Source organism: Oryctolagus cuniculus, chromosome 5 (assembly GCF_964237555.1).
Source record: "Oryctolagus cuniculus chromosome 5, mOryCun1.1, whole genome shotgun sequence".
In the NCBI taxonomy this organism is placed as follows: domain Eukaryota; kingdom Metazoa; phylum Chordata; class Mammalia; order Lagomorpha; family Leporidae; genus Oryctolagus; species Oryctolagus cuniculus.
Window position 1 is genome coordinate 31,572,117 of NC_091436.1, and position 13,517 is coordinate 31,585,633.

Genomic DNA, 13,517 nt, shown 5'->3' on the forward strand with positions numbered 1-13,517 from the left:
GCAGTATGCTCTGTAAGTGCTTTAAGGTGGGGGACATACATACACAACGCACTGTTTAGAAAACCTAATCATTCAAAATAGCATTTTCAATCCTGCTCTCTCTCATAGTAAAAAGTAATGCTGAGCTCTGACACCCAGCTTTTATTTCATTCTGACTATTATGGATACAAGTTCATTCATTCGAAAAAGAGGTATATCTATTCCTCCCTCCTTGTCTTGCTTTCACACTCATACTCCTTTAGGCAGCTGTTATCTAAAGGTTTTTAGAGCCACTGTCCTGTTTGACTTCTTCCCAAAGCTTGTCCAAACCATAGACATCTTCCTATGAATAGTCTGGTCTTTACCACCTCTTCAGGCTTAATCATAAACGTCAATTTCATTTTCTCCACCTGTAAATGCACTGTTCATTCCTCTGGGTTGGTTGGAGAGCCTTTGGCCATGCTGAATTTCATTGGAGATTTGGCATGCCAAGAGCAATGACTTCACTGATGGCATTATCTCATTTCTCTGTGATTTTGTCCTCTTAGGAGGAGCTGCCTGGAAAGATTCCAGTAATGCCGCCTCTCCTTTCACCCATCATGCCAGATTTCATCTCTCTTGCGTGCTTGCTGTCCTCTTTTTTCCAGAGTTTTGAGCCCACCTCTCTTCTCCCAGCTTTCTTGACCATCTCTCTAAGCTTGCCTTCATGTCCCTCCTTTTCTGAGCCATCTTTCTCCCTGTTTGGACACATGTCTTCCAATCAGCAGTGTAGAGGGCTTCAGATAGTTTAGCAAAATTTTCATTTATTTTTACTCTTTATAGTCCTCTTTCATAAGCAGCAGGATGTTTGTATAACAGAATTATAAAATCCTCTGTGTCTTTCCAGTTGGAAATACAGGAGGAATCTTCCACACTTGTTGTTCCTATACAGTCATCCTTAGGCTAGAAGAATGCTTTAGAGGTCCAGAAGGTGGTCCCAGAGGATTTTCTTATTAATCATCAACCTTGGACGCTCCATTGGATATTTCTACGTTTCTGTCATCCATATAACCCTGTGTTTAGCTCCAGAGTTGAGCTTGCTGAGAAGGTGTGAAACCTATAACTTTATGAGTTGAATAAGAGCCAGTTTAGCAACTGCTCCAATTGGCATGGCTGTGCCAACCTTCCAGAATATGGATTTTTCTAAGGCTACTATTGTGTTTTCTGTTATTTCTTTAATAGTTTTTTTTAATCAACTCTTTTCTAGTCTGGATCATCTGCATTCATAACCTCCTTTGGAACCAGGCCAGAGCATTTGCTATAAATATCTTTGCCTTCATCCTTCCTGAGCAATTACTAATTAGTTGTTCCTTCAGGATCTACCTGTATGGCCAGTGTATTTGAAAATTTTTTCTTACATCCCATATCTAAGGGTTACTGAACCACATGGATCCTTGGAAAAGCACTTCCATCTCCCATACCTCTAATAACCAGGGTGTCTAGACTCCATATGAGAGAGGTTCTTTTGAGAAGGAGACCAATGAATTCTTCCATGGTCTCTGGGATCTCGCCTTTTCTTCTGCCTTGAGTTGGTCCTTTGAAAGCTTAGTGGGTACAAGAAAAAAGCTGATGAGTGCCATATTCTTCCACTTTTTCCATTATGAGTGACAGCACTGAGGGGAGCTGCTACTGTCTTTCTTTATAGATTTGCCTTTATGGATTTCATGTAAATTATGTCATGTGGGTTTTTGAACCTGGCTTCTTTCACCTAGAATGTTTTTAAGATTCAATGGTGGCCGGCGCCGCGGCTCGCTTGGCTAATCCTCCGACGATGGCGCCGGCACCCCAGGTTCTAGTCCTGGTTGGGGTGCCGGTTCTGTCCTGGTTGCTCCTCTTCCAGTGCAGCTCTCTGCTTTGGCCCAGGAAGGCAGTGGAGGATGGCCCAAGTGCTTGGGCCCTGCACCCAGGAAGCACCTGGCTCCTGGCTTCTGATCAGCGCGGCGCACCGGCCACAATGCGCCGGCCATAGCAGCCACTTGGGGGGTGAACCAAAGGAAAAAGGAAGACCTTTCTCTCTGTCTCTGTCTCTCTCACTGTCTAACTCTGCCTGTCCAAAAAAAAAAAAAAAAATTCAATGGTGTTGTTGAAAGGACCATCACAAAACACTCCAAATACCAGAGTAAAAGGAAAGGTTTTATTGTCGGGGAAGGGAGGACCCGACAGGCTGCCTCACCATACACAAGAGGACAGCAGCCTGCAGTAGGAAAACAGATCTTATATAGCTTAGCAGAGATGAGGAAGTAAGAACAGCAAATTCCATTGGGTGGAGCGAAAGCAACACATATGGTTGGGCTCTTTGGTCCTCAGCTCTGGTAAACCAAGCTGGACTTAGGAAACAAACTTATCTTGGAGAAACCAAAATTTATTGTACAAAATGGTGACTGGGTCAGAGCCTAAGATAGCACCCGAGACTTAAGGCGGCACCTCAGATAAGATGGTGCTGATTTCAATAATATTTCCTTCTTTGTTTTTTGTAAAGCAAGTGTTGTATGGGATTGCACCAGCCCCAAAAGCCCAGAAGGGGTGGAGGGACGATGATCTATCTTCTGGAGCTACTTCCTGCTGGCATGTGGTGATGAGTCACTTTCTACTGGCATAGGCTGATGACTCAAGCCACAATCTCCTGGGTAGGGAGCTGCGTATATCCCTGCAGTAACATTTGGTTGACCACCTGGTTGGTGAAGGCTTTGGTTCATTCCATTACCACCTCCTGTAAACACTTAATAGTAGTACACTTGCAGCCGGTGGTCCTAGGAGTATTAACCATGTGATGAGAGGGCTTCAGAGGGAGAAAGATAGGAGGGGTTTTTTGGAACCTAGGGCAGGTGGTTTAATAAATGCGGCAATTTGTTGGAGTGTTTTAACATTTTGTTCTACCTGGCCCAATTTATTAACATAATAGCAACATTATTCTCCCAGGAAAACACAAGTTTCCCCTTTTCAGCTGTTATAAAGTCCAGAGCTCATCTATTTTGTAGCACTACACCTGTTAGTTGGGTGATCTGATTTTAAAGACCCAAAATAGCATCTGCTGAAGTCTTAATGGATCTGGTGACCTCCTCTTACAGTTGTTGGAGTTATTTTTGGAGCCAGTTAATAGAGTTAATAGAGCCAACTGGCCTAGAGCAGTTCTCAAGATTACCACCAAAGAGAGGAAAGCTGCAAAGCTGAGTCCAACCAAGTGGGAGAATGTCGCTCCCCCTCTTCGCGGAGGAACGACACAGGACCCTGCACTGTTCTTTCGTCTGCTCGACCCTCCCCGGGTTTGCTGCTGGTTCTTCCCGGGTTGGCTACTGTCCCTTCCACCTCCGTGGAAGGGCAGTTCCCCCTGGCCACATTCCCCACTTCCTCAGGGGAGCGGCACACCGCCGGCCGGCTCTCTCGGGGGCTGCACAGGTGTTCCCCTTAGGTGTTCCCCTTAGATGTTCCTGGTGCATGCCGTCTCTCTCCTCCTTTATAGTCCTCCTCCGCCAATCCTAACTCGGCTGCCCACACGCCGAGTACGCTGCTCTCCTCCAATCAGGAGCAAGTCCTACAGTTTATTGGCTGAACTGGAGGCAGCTGTGTAGAAGCTGTTTTCTTCTCTCCCAGTGCCATATTGTGGGAGAGCAGATGCATAGAATAAGTCTTAATTCCAGTAACAGTATAGTCCGAGTTGCTCCCCACAGATCCCCCTTTCTTTTTATTTTTTGGCGTTGATACGCGCCTGTCTTCGGTGTCCCGCGGCACACACTCTGCTCTACTTGCTAGAGTTGCCACAGGTTCTTACAAGTCCTATCAATCAGGCAAACCGAATCCGGGTCCTCTCTTCGCCATGTTGTGAGGAGGTTTTTAGGCGCTGATGCGTGCCTGTGTTCGGTGACCTGCGGCTCATACTCTGGTCGAGCCGCCTGCTGGTGCTTACCGCCTTACTAATCAGGCAGACCAAATCCAAGCCTTCTCATTGCCATATTGTGGGGAGGCCTATTGGTATTGATTCGTGCCTATCTTCGGTGACCTGCGGCGCATAAGCTGCTAGCCGCCCGCAGGTGCTCACCGCCTCCCTAATCAGGCAGACCGAATCCAAGCTTTCTCATTGCCATGTTGAGGGGAGGCCTTTCTATTTCTCTATTTCTCTATCTCCGGGCATTCCTATTTCTCCCATTTTACTTCTGTCTGCCAACATTCCTATTTCTCTCATTTTACTTCTAAACTTCTGTTTCTCTTATCCCCGCGGCTTCCCGGCGCCCGCCCCGAGGCTGCTTCTCGGCGGCTTCCCGGCTGAGCCGCTTCAGCCCGCGCCTCTCTCATCTGCGCGGCTCGGCTTTGCGCGCACACTCCGCGGTCTCCACGCCCCTTCGCGTCCGAACCACGGCCTTGCGCCAGCCCCGCGTTCCCTATCTATTCACGCCCCATGCTCTCTTTGCACGCGGCGGCTTCCGCGAGTCACACAGCGTAGCTCACGTCTCCGCCACTAGTATTCAATCTAAGTTCCCCGGGCTAACCTGGCGAATTCAACCCAGCTCACGTCTCCGCCCCACGATTTGGCTTCCCGTCCTTTGCTCCCCGGGCTAATCAGACGGATCCCAATCTGGCTTACGTTTCCGCTTCTGGTTTCAACTTTTCGCCCCCTATTCCCGGGCTAACTTGAGAATCCCAAAGTGGCTTTCGTCTCCGCCTCGGCCTGCCCCCCGCGGCTTCAATTTCCCTAACATTTTTCTCTACCCGGTATGTTTCCCCAAGCTTTCCTCCAACAATACTCCTCCCTCATTTCTCCTGGCTTCTCCCCACAGTCTGTATCCGAGTCTGTTTGTTCTAGCTTTCACTTTCGCTTTCGACCTTAGAGATTTCTCCCAGCTTCCCCCTGTAGTCCGTATCCGAGTCTATGCCTAGGCTTTTGATAGCTTCTTCCGGCACCTTTTTCGTCCGGCTTTTCCCTAGGCTGTTTGCTAGTCTCTCTCTCCGATATTTTCCTGCTTCTTCCCGTTTCTTCCCTCCTAAGTTTCCTATCTGAGTCACGGCACCATTATGTCGCTCCCCCTCTTCATGGAGGAATGACACCAAGCCCTGCCTAGGCTTCCTATCCGAGTCACGGCACCATTATGTCACTCCCCGTCTTCATGGGGGAACGACACTAAACCCTGCCTAGGCTTCATATCCGAGTCACGGCACCATTATGTCGCTCCCCCTCTTCGCGGAGGAACGACACAGGACCCTGCGCTGTTCTTTCGTCTGCTCGACCCTCCCCGGGTTTGCTGCTGGTTCTTCCCGGGTTGGCTACTGTCCCTTCCACCTCCACAGGTGTTCCCCTTAGGTGTTCCCCTTAGATGTTCCTGGTGCATGCCGTCTCTCTCCTCCTTTATAGTCCTCCTCCGCCAATCCTAACTCGGCTGCCCACACACCGAGTACGCTGCTCTCCTCCAATCAGGAGCAAGTCCTACAGTTTATTGGCTGAACTGGAGGCAGCTGTGTAGAAGCTGTTTTCTTCTCTCCCAGCGCCATATTGTGGGAGAGCAGATGCATAGAATAAGTCTTAATTCCAGTAACAGTATAGTCCGAGTTGCTCCCCACAGGAGAAAGCTTGCTCTTTTCTTGCAGGTAGAGGGATTAATCTGTAAAAGGATCTCTGAGTAGTTGTATAATGTTAGGTTGGGGAAAAGGATCACCAATACACATGAACCTGGCATAGAATTGTTGATACATGTGTATAAGGTATAATTACAAAGAAATGAGACTACAGGTGGGCTAGAGAAGGAAGCAGTGGAAGTGACGGTAATATTGATAACATAGGGAATGTTATGTGGCATCAGCTCATTGGGTTGTTCTGCTGTGTTAGTAACCCAACACATTACATCTTGTCCTCCAGAATGTAGAGAAAGATGAGCAACAATTTTTTTTTCAGATTGGGGGTATAGGAATTTATAGAAACAGAAACATTAGTGAATAGAGTAGCCTTGATGGGAAGTTCCCGAATGGAAGGGCGTACAAATAATTGTTGTTGGTAAAGAGCAGAGGGTAAAGTAGAATTGGGTAGCTGATAAAGTGGCTTAAGAAACAGATCGATGAATTATAACCATGTTAAGGGAGATTTGACTGGGTTTATTAGTTGAGAACAAAGGGGTTCTGGCTCTGGCTCTGGGTCTTTAGTGGGAGCCTTGGCAGCCAAGAGGACCTGAGCCAGGGAACATGAGGTGCAGAGAGAAGGTTTAGACCAGAGAGAGAAGAAAGCTTGAACATAGGGAATTTCCTTCCACTTTCCTAAACACTCACAGAAGTGGTAGAGATCCCCGATAATGTTGGGGTCAAACATGCCGTTAAGTGGCCATTTCTACTGGCCGCCAAGGTCATACATGGGCCACGCCTGATTACAAAGAAAGATGAGATGATGGCATTTGAGATTCAGGGCCATTTCAAGGGGAACAAGATTATTTAGGAGACAGCCTAAGGGAGAGTGGGATGAGGATGCTCCTATGGAGACTGTAGAAGTTGGACTGGCAGATAGCAGATTCCCAAGATCATGGCAGTCTGATGAGGAGAGTAAGGGAGCAGAAGGTGGGGGTTATCACCTGCCCCCTTAGAGCCTGGGGTGTAAAACCCATAGAAGGGAAGCAGAGGGTTGAGTCATCACCCACACCCACTGCTGCCCAAGGCAAAAAGCCTGTGGAGAGACGTAAAGCCCATGGGAGCTGTGGTGCCTGGTACCAGAACTTCAAGACGAAGTAGAGCAGAACCACAACCTGAGGTAGAGGTCGCAGTGGGAGATTTTCCTGGTCCCCATCTTATCTCAGGGTTTTGGAGGGCTGGCGTGTGGGTGGCAATCACAGAGCATTTGGTGGTGGAGAAGGAGGTCTGGAGTGGTTTTGTAGTTGGCAGAAATCCAGGATCCCAAAGCAGCATACATCCCCAAAGGGAAAGCAGAGACCATGGGAGAGCCTGGATCTAAGTCACGACACCAGTGAAAGGGCCACCACAAAACACATCGAACACTGGAGTAAAAGGAAAGGTTTTATTGTCAGGGTCGGGGAGAACAGCAGTGCCATTGTGTGGTTGGACCATTTGGTCACCTGATTTCTGGTAAGCCAGACTGGATTAGGAAACTGAAATTTATTTTGGAGAAACTGAAGCTTATTATATAAAATGAGCCCAAGATGGTGCCCAAGGTTTAACATGGCTCTACAGATCAGACAGTACCAGTTTCATTAACAGTTGTAGCTTGTATCAGCCTTCATTGTTCAATGGTTAAATAATATTCTATTACATGTATTCATCAGTTGATGAACATATGGTTTCTTTCTACTTTGGGGATATTAAGAATAATTCTATGAATATCCATGTGTAAGGTTTTGTGGGGACATATTTTCAATTATTTTATGTATATGTCTGGAGTAGAATTCCCAGGTTATATGGAAACTCTATATTTAATATTATAGAAATTACCAGATTGATTTCCAAAGTAGCTTCATCATTTTACAATGCTGCCAACAATAGAGTTCTAATTTTTCCATATCCTTGTGTTCATGTGGTATTCTTTTTTAAAATTAGGGACATCTTAGTGTGTGCAGTGAAGTCTCATTGTGATTTTGAGTTACATTGATGACATGGAAGATCTTTTCAAGTGCTCATTGGCCACTTGTATATCTTCTTTGGAGAAATTTCTATTTAAATATTTTTCTATTTTTTTAATTGAATTATTTGTCTTTTTATTGTTGAATAGTAGGACTTTCTTATACATTCTAGATATAAGTCACTTAACCAATATGCAGTTTACAAATATTTTCTCCTTTTTAAAAATATTATTTTGATGCCTATATTTTTTGTTTTTGTTTTTGATTGATTGGCTTTCTTAATTTGAGAATGAGAAAGATACAAAGAGAGAGAGAGAGGGAGAGAGGGAGAGAGGGAGAGAGCTCCCATCCACTGCATCACTTCTCAAATGCCTGAAGCAGCCGCAGGCTAGAACCAAAACTGAGAGCTAGGAACTCAGTCGGGATCTCCAACAGGCTTGGCATCATCATCATCACTGCTGCCTCCAGAGGACGAATCAGCAGGAAGCTGGAGACAGGAGCAGAGCTCTGATATAGGATATAAGTGTCTTTATTGACATGTTAACTGCTAGACCAAATGCACACTCTTTCAATGATTTTTTTTTCCTATTCTGTGAATAGCCTTTTCATTTTATTGATGGTGCCTTTTGAAGTAAAAGCATTTTAATAAATTCCAATTTATATATTTTTCTTTGGTTGCTTGGCCTTTAGAAATTATTGCCTAATGTAAATTCATAGAAAATTTATCTGAATGTTTCTTCTAAAAGTTTTATAGTTTTAGCTCTTATATGTAGGTCTTTGGTCCACTTTGAGTTGATTTCTGTATATCTTGTGAGGTAGGGGTTCAACTTTATTCTTTTGCATGTAGATTTTCAGTTGCTCGGGCTTTTTTCTTAACCTTTAATTTTCCATGGAAGAGACTATTTCTTTACTAAACTCTTGCCTACCTCAAGGATTAAATAAAAGACATAGCAGGCCGGCGCCGCGGCTCACTAGGCTAATCCTCCGCCTTGTGGCGCCAGCACACCGGGTTCTAGTCCCGGTCCGGGTGCCGGATTCTGACCCGGTTGCCCCTCTTCCAGGCCAGCTCTCTGCTGTGGCCAGGGAGTGGAGTGGAGGATGGCCCAAGTGCTTGGGCCCTGTACCCCATGGGAGACCAGGAGAAGCACCTGGCTCCTGGCTTCGGATCAGCGCAATGCGCCGGCCACAGCGCACTGGCCACAGCGGCCATTGGAGGGTGAACCAATGGCAAAGGAAGACCTTTCTCTCTGTCTCTCTCTCTCACTGTCCACTCTGCCTGTCAAAAAAAAAAAAAAAAGACATAGCAGATTTAAGAACCTTGACATACAGAAATAAAACAGCACCCTCTCAAAACCTCAGCTAGAAATATCTTAGCTGACAAAGTTCATGATATTTCCTTTGTATATCACACTTCCACTTGCAGATTTAATTCTAATTTGACTGTCTCTTAACACTTGCATAAATACTTGCACAAAGATCTCAAGTTGATTCTAATAACTCAGCTTTTCATTTTCACAATCTAATCACCAAATCATAAAGACATAAATGGACACTTACTAATAAGCTTCATTTACACAAAGGAAAGAAGCAACAAGCCTTCTTCAATCTCAGAAATCTTAAATTAATCTAAGAATATGATTTGAAGATAGAGAAAGTAGATGTTTTTCTAACACATAAAACCTTGATTTGTAGTGTACTTTATAGCCTTATAGGAAGCACTGGATCCTATTAAAATATTACCTGCAGTCACATTGGTCCCATACAAATTTAATTACTAGTGTTCATTACTAAATTTATTTCAGTGAAATTCTTAAAAATATAGAATTAATTTTATTTTTTAATCATTTCACTGACAAACCATACAAGAATAGCAACATGTATAAGACCCTTTGTAGTAATTGTATTTGCATGTATCATGCAAATTCATTTTTATGCAAACCATAGAAGTAGCAAAGCCAGTATAATTCTCATTTTCTAGAAAGGAAAATAACTAATTGATTTTTTTTAAGATTTATTTATTTATTTGAAAGGCAGAGTGACAGACACAGAGGGAGTGACACTGAGAGTCTTCCATCTACTGGTTCACTCCCCAGATAGCCGCAACAGCCAGGGCTGGGCCGGGCTGAAGCCAGGAGCCAGGAGCCTCCTCCAGGTCTCTGATGTGGGAGGCAAGGGCCCAAACACCTGAGCCATCTTCTGCTGCTCTTCCTAGTCTACTAGCAGGGAGCTGGATCAGAAGTGGAGCAGCCAGGCCTTGAACCTTGTCACCAGCAGCAGCTCTACCTGCTATGCCACAATGCCATCCCCAGCTATTTTTATTATGAAATATTTTTAACATGCTAGACAGTAGTGAGAATAATTAAAGTATATACTAAATCTTTTAGTCACCTTTATCATCTCATCATTTTCTCCTACTTCTTTAAGACTTTTTTAAGAAAATGAAAGGCTATAGATATCGCTGGAATCTTGTTACTCTTTTCTTAATTCCATTCCTTTTTCTTCCTTCCCCAGCAATCATCTGACATCTTATTATTCTTCAGTGAACTTTCATCACTTTTATGACATTTTCAGTACATAGGTACCAGAGTACCCCCTCTTCATGGAGGGGCAGACATTTAGCCCAGTGGTTAGAATGTCTATTAAGATGCCCCCATCCCATTTCAGAGTGCCTGTGTTCGATTCCCAGCCCTGGCTCCTGACTCCAGCTTCCTGTTAATGCAGACCCTGGGAGGCATTGGTGAGGGCTCAAGTGATTGGCTTCCTGCCTCCCACACTGGAAGCCTGGGTTGTGTTCCCAGTTCCTGGCCATTGCAGGCATTGGGGAATAATCAGAGGAATCTCATCTCTCTCTCTCTCTCTGCCTCAATTTTTTTTTTAATTCATGTAAAACAGAACTTAAAAATAAGTTTATTTTGGTACATAAATTTTGGAAGCCATGCATACGAGTTGTCTTCTGAAAGTTCATGGAAAAAGCAAATTGGGAAAAACTTTTAATTCTATTTTTCCACGAATCCTTGTATGTATTCTCATGTGCATTTTTAAATGATATATACTATTGTATTGTCTGTTTTGAACTTTTACACCATACTTGAAGTTTAATTCTATAATTGACTTTCAGGTCAACATTATCATTTTGAGATTCATTCATGTTAATATGTGTTTTTCTATTTCACATCTAACTACCATAAATTCTGTTGGGTGAATATAACATAATGCATTTATCTATGTTCCTCTTGATATACATGTAGGTTACTTCAAGTTGCCAGTTTTATACAAATGATGCAATAGCATTTTTGAACACTTACATGGCTCAGAGCAGTTGGGTAAAATTATCTCTCTCTTGTGTATAAACTTCAAAGTGGAAAATCTAAGTCAAAAGATCTGTAACCTTTCAACATTACTGCTATGCAAAGTTTTTTGTACTAATTTTACTCCCACAGTTGTGCCACTCCCCCCTTCACAAAACTTAATTTTGTGAAGTTTTTTGTTGTTTTGTATCTCACATGCAGTTTGTAAGTTGAATTTTACTGATTACCAGGGAAATTGTATCTCCTTTCATTTGTGTACTGGTTGCCTTTGTCTGTTTACTTGGTGACATCAAACTATCACAAGCTGAGTGCCTTATAAATGACAGATGTAATTACTCATGGTTCTGGAGGCTGGTATATCCAAGATCAAGGTGCTGGCAGGTTTGGTATCTGGTGGGGGTCCCTCCCCCCAGCATCACAGATTGCACCTTTTCATTGTGTCCTCTTGTAGTGGAAGAGGTGAGGGCTGTCTCCTGGGCCTCTATTGTAAGGTCACTAATCCTATTCATAAGGATTATGTCTTCATTACCTAATCACCCACAAAGCCCCACTTCTGAGGCTCAGTGGGTTAAGCCGCCACCCACAACATCAGCATCCTGTATGAGTGCCAATTTAAGTCCCAGCTGCCCCACTTCCAATCCAGAACCCTGCTAATGCACCTGGGAAAGCAGCAGAAGATGCCCCAAGTGTTGGGTTCCCTGCATCCACATGGGAGCCCTGGATAGTGTTTCTGGCTCCTAGCTTCAAACTGGCCCAGCCCCTGCTGTTGCAGCCATTTGGGGAGTTAAATAGCAGATGGAAGATCTTCCACTCTCTGTCTCTCTCTGTAACCCTGCATTTCAAATAAATAAATAAATCTTTTTTAAAAAAAAAAGCTCTAAAAAAAAAAAGCTCCTCACTTCCTATTACCATCACCTTAAGAGTTTCAACCTATGGATTTTGGAGGGCCACACGTATTCAGACTCACTGGTTAATTCCACTTTCTACTATAGGAATAACTTTTTATATCATTTCTTTGCTTTTTTAAAAGTTGTGTTTTTCCTTTTGGTTGGTTAGAATTATTTATATGGTCTTGATTTTATCCTTCATTGAATACATTAACCAGGAATATTTTTCCCCATCTGTCGGTTGCCTTTTTACTTTGTAGCTTTGTAGTATCCCTGATTGTCCAGAAGGTTTTTTTTTCTTAAGGGCCGTCAACAATCAGCCCCTAAATTCATGGTGCAAATTTTTTTTTAAAGATTTATTTATGCCGGCACCATGGCTCACTTGGCTAATCCTTCGTCTGCGGCACCGGCACCCCGGGTTCTACTCCCGGTTGGGGCACCAGATTCTCTCCTGGTTGCTCCTCTTCCAGTCCAGCTCTCTGCCGTGGCCCGGGAAGGCAGTGGAGGATGGCCCAGGTGCTTGGCCCTGCACCCGCATGGGAGACCAGGAGGAAGCACCTGGCTCCTGGCTTCGGATCAGTGCAGCGCCGGCCGTAGTGGGGGGTGAACCAATGGAAGGAAGACCTTTCTCTCTGTCTCTGTCTCTCTCACTGTCTAACTCTGCCTGTCAAAAAAAAAAAAAAAGATTTATTTATTTATTTGAAAGTCAGTGTTACACAGAGAGAGAAGGAGAAGCGGAAAGAAAGAGAGGTCTTCCATCCTCTGGTTCACTCCCCAATTCGCCATAATGGCTGGAGCTATGCTGATCCAAAGCCAGGAGCCAGGAGCTTCTTCCAGGTCTCCCATGCGGGTGCAGGAGCCCAAGGGATTGGGACATCTTATATTGCTTTCCCAGGCCATAGCAGAGAACTGGATAGGAAGAGGAGCAGCCGGGACTTGAACCAGTGCCCATATGGGATGCCGGCGCTGCAGGCTGGGGCTTTAACCCCAGGTTGCCCCTAGGCAACCAATACTTTTTAATCTTATTTAGTTGTTAGTTTTTATTTTTAATGAGAAATTACTTTCATTACATTTCTAAATTTTTTTACTGACATACAATAAAGGTATTTAATTCACATATTGATCTAAATTTGGAACTGTATTTTCTAGCTTTTGTGTGGATTGTACCCTGTTTACTGTCTAGATAAACACAATGTCTAAACACAGGAATTGTTATGTTTTCCTCCTAATTTTTTTTTTAAATTTTTGACAGGCAGAGTGGACAGTGAGAGAGAGAGATAGAAAGGTCTTCCTTTGCCGTTGGTTCACCCTCCAATGGCCACCGTGGCCGGTGCACTGCAGCCAGCGCACCGCGCTGATCTGAAGGCAGGAGCCAGGTGCTTCTCCTGGTCTCCTATGGGGTGCAGGGCCCAAGCACTTGGGCCATCCTCCACTGCACTCCCTGGCCACAGCAGAGAGCTGGCCTGGAAGAGGGGCAGCCGGGACAGAATCCGGCGCCCCGACCGGGACTAGAACCTGGTGTGCCGGCACCACAAGGCGGAGGATTAGCCTATTGACCAATTCTTAAACCCTTCGTTGCTGTTTGGCTCTGAAGCTCAAACACTCAGGTCCTGTGGAGCTCCCTGACTGAGGGAAGTGTGGGCAAGCGCAGATGGTGCTGGACCTGCACCACTCCACTCTTGGGTAGGCTGGAAACTCTTGTCAGAGAGCAGCAGCGCTCTCCCTCCAGGAAGCCCAGGGGTGGAACACCAGCGCCTAGG

General features: G+C 44.8%; 1 pseudogene; it reads right to left on the minus strand.

The window, feature by feature from the left end:
• Nucleotides 1-249: 249 nt before the first annotated feature.
• Nucleotides 250-1,598, minus strand: LOC100342550 (SNW domain-containing protein 1 pseudogene; annotated as a pseudogene).
• Between the last annotated feature and the right edge of the window lie 11,919 nt (nucleotides 1,599-13,517).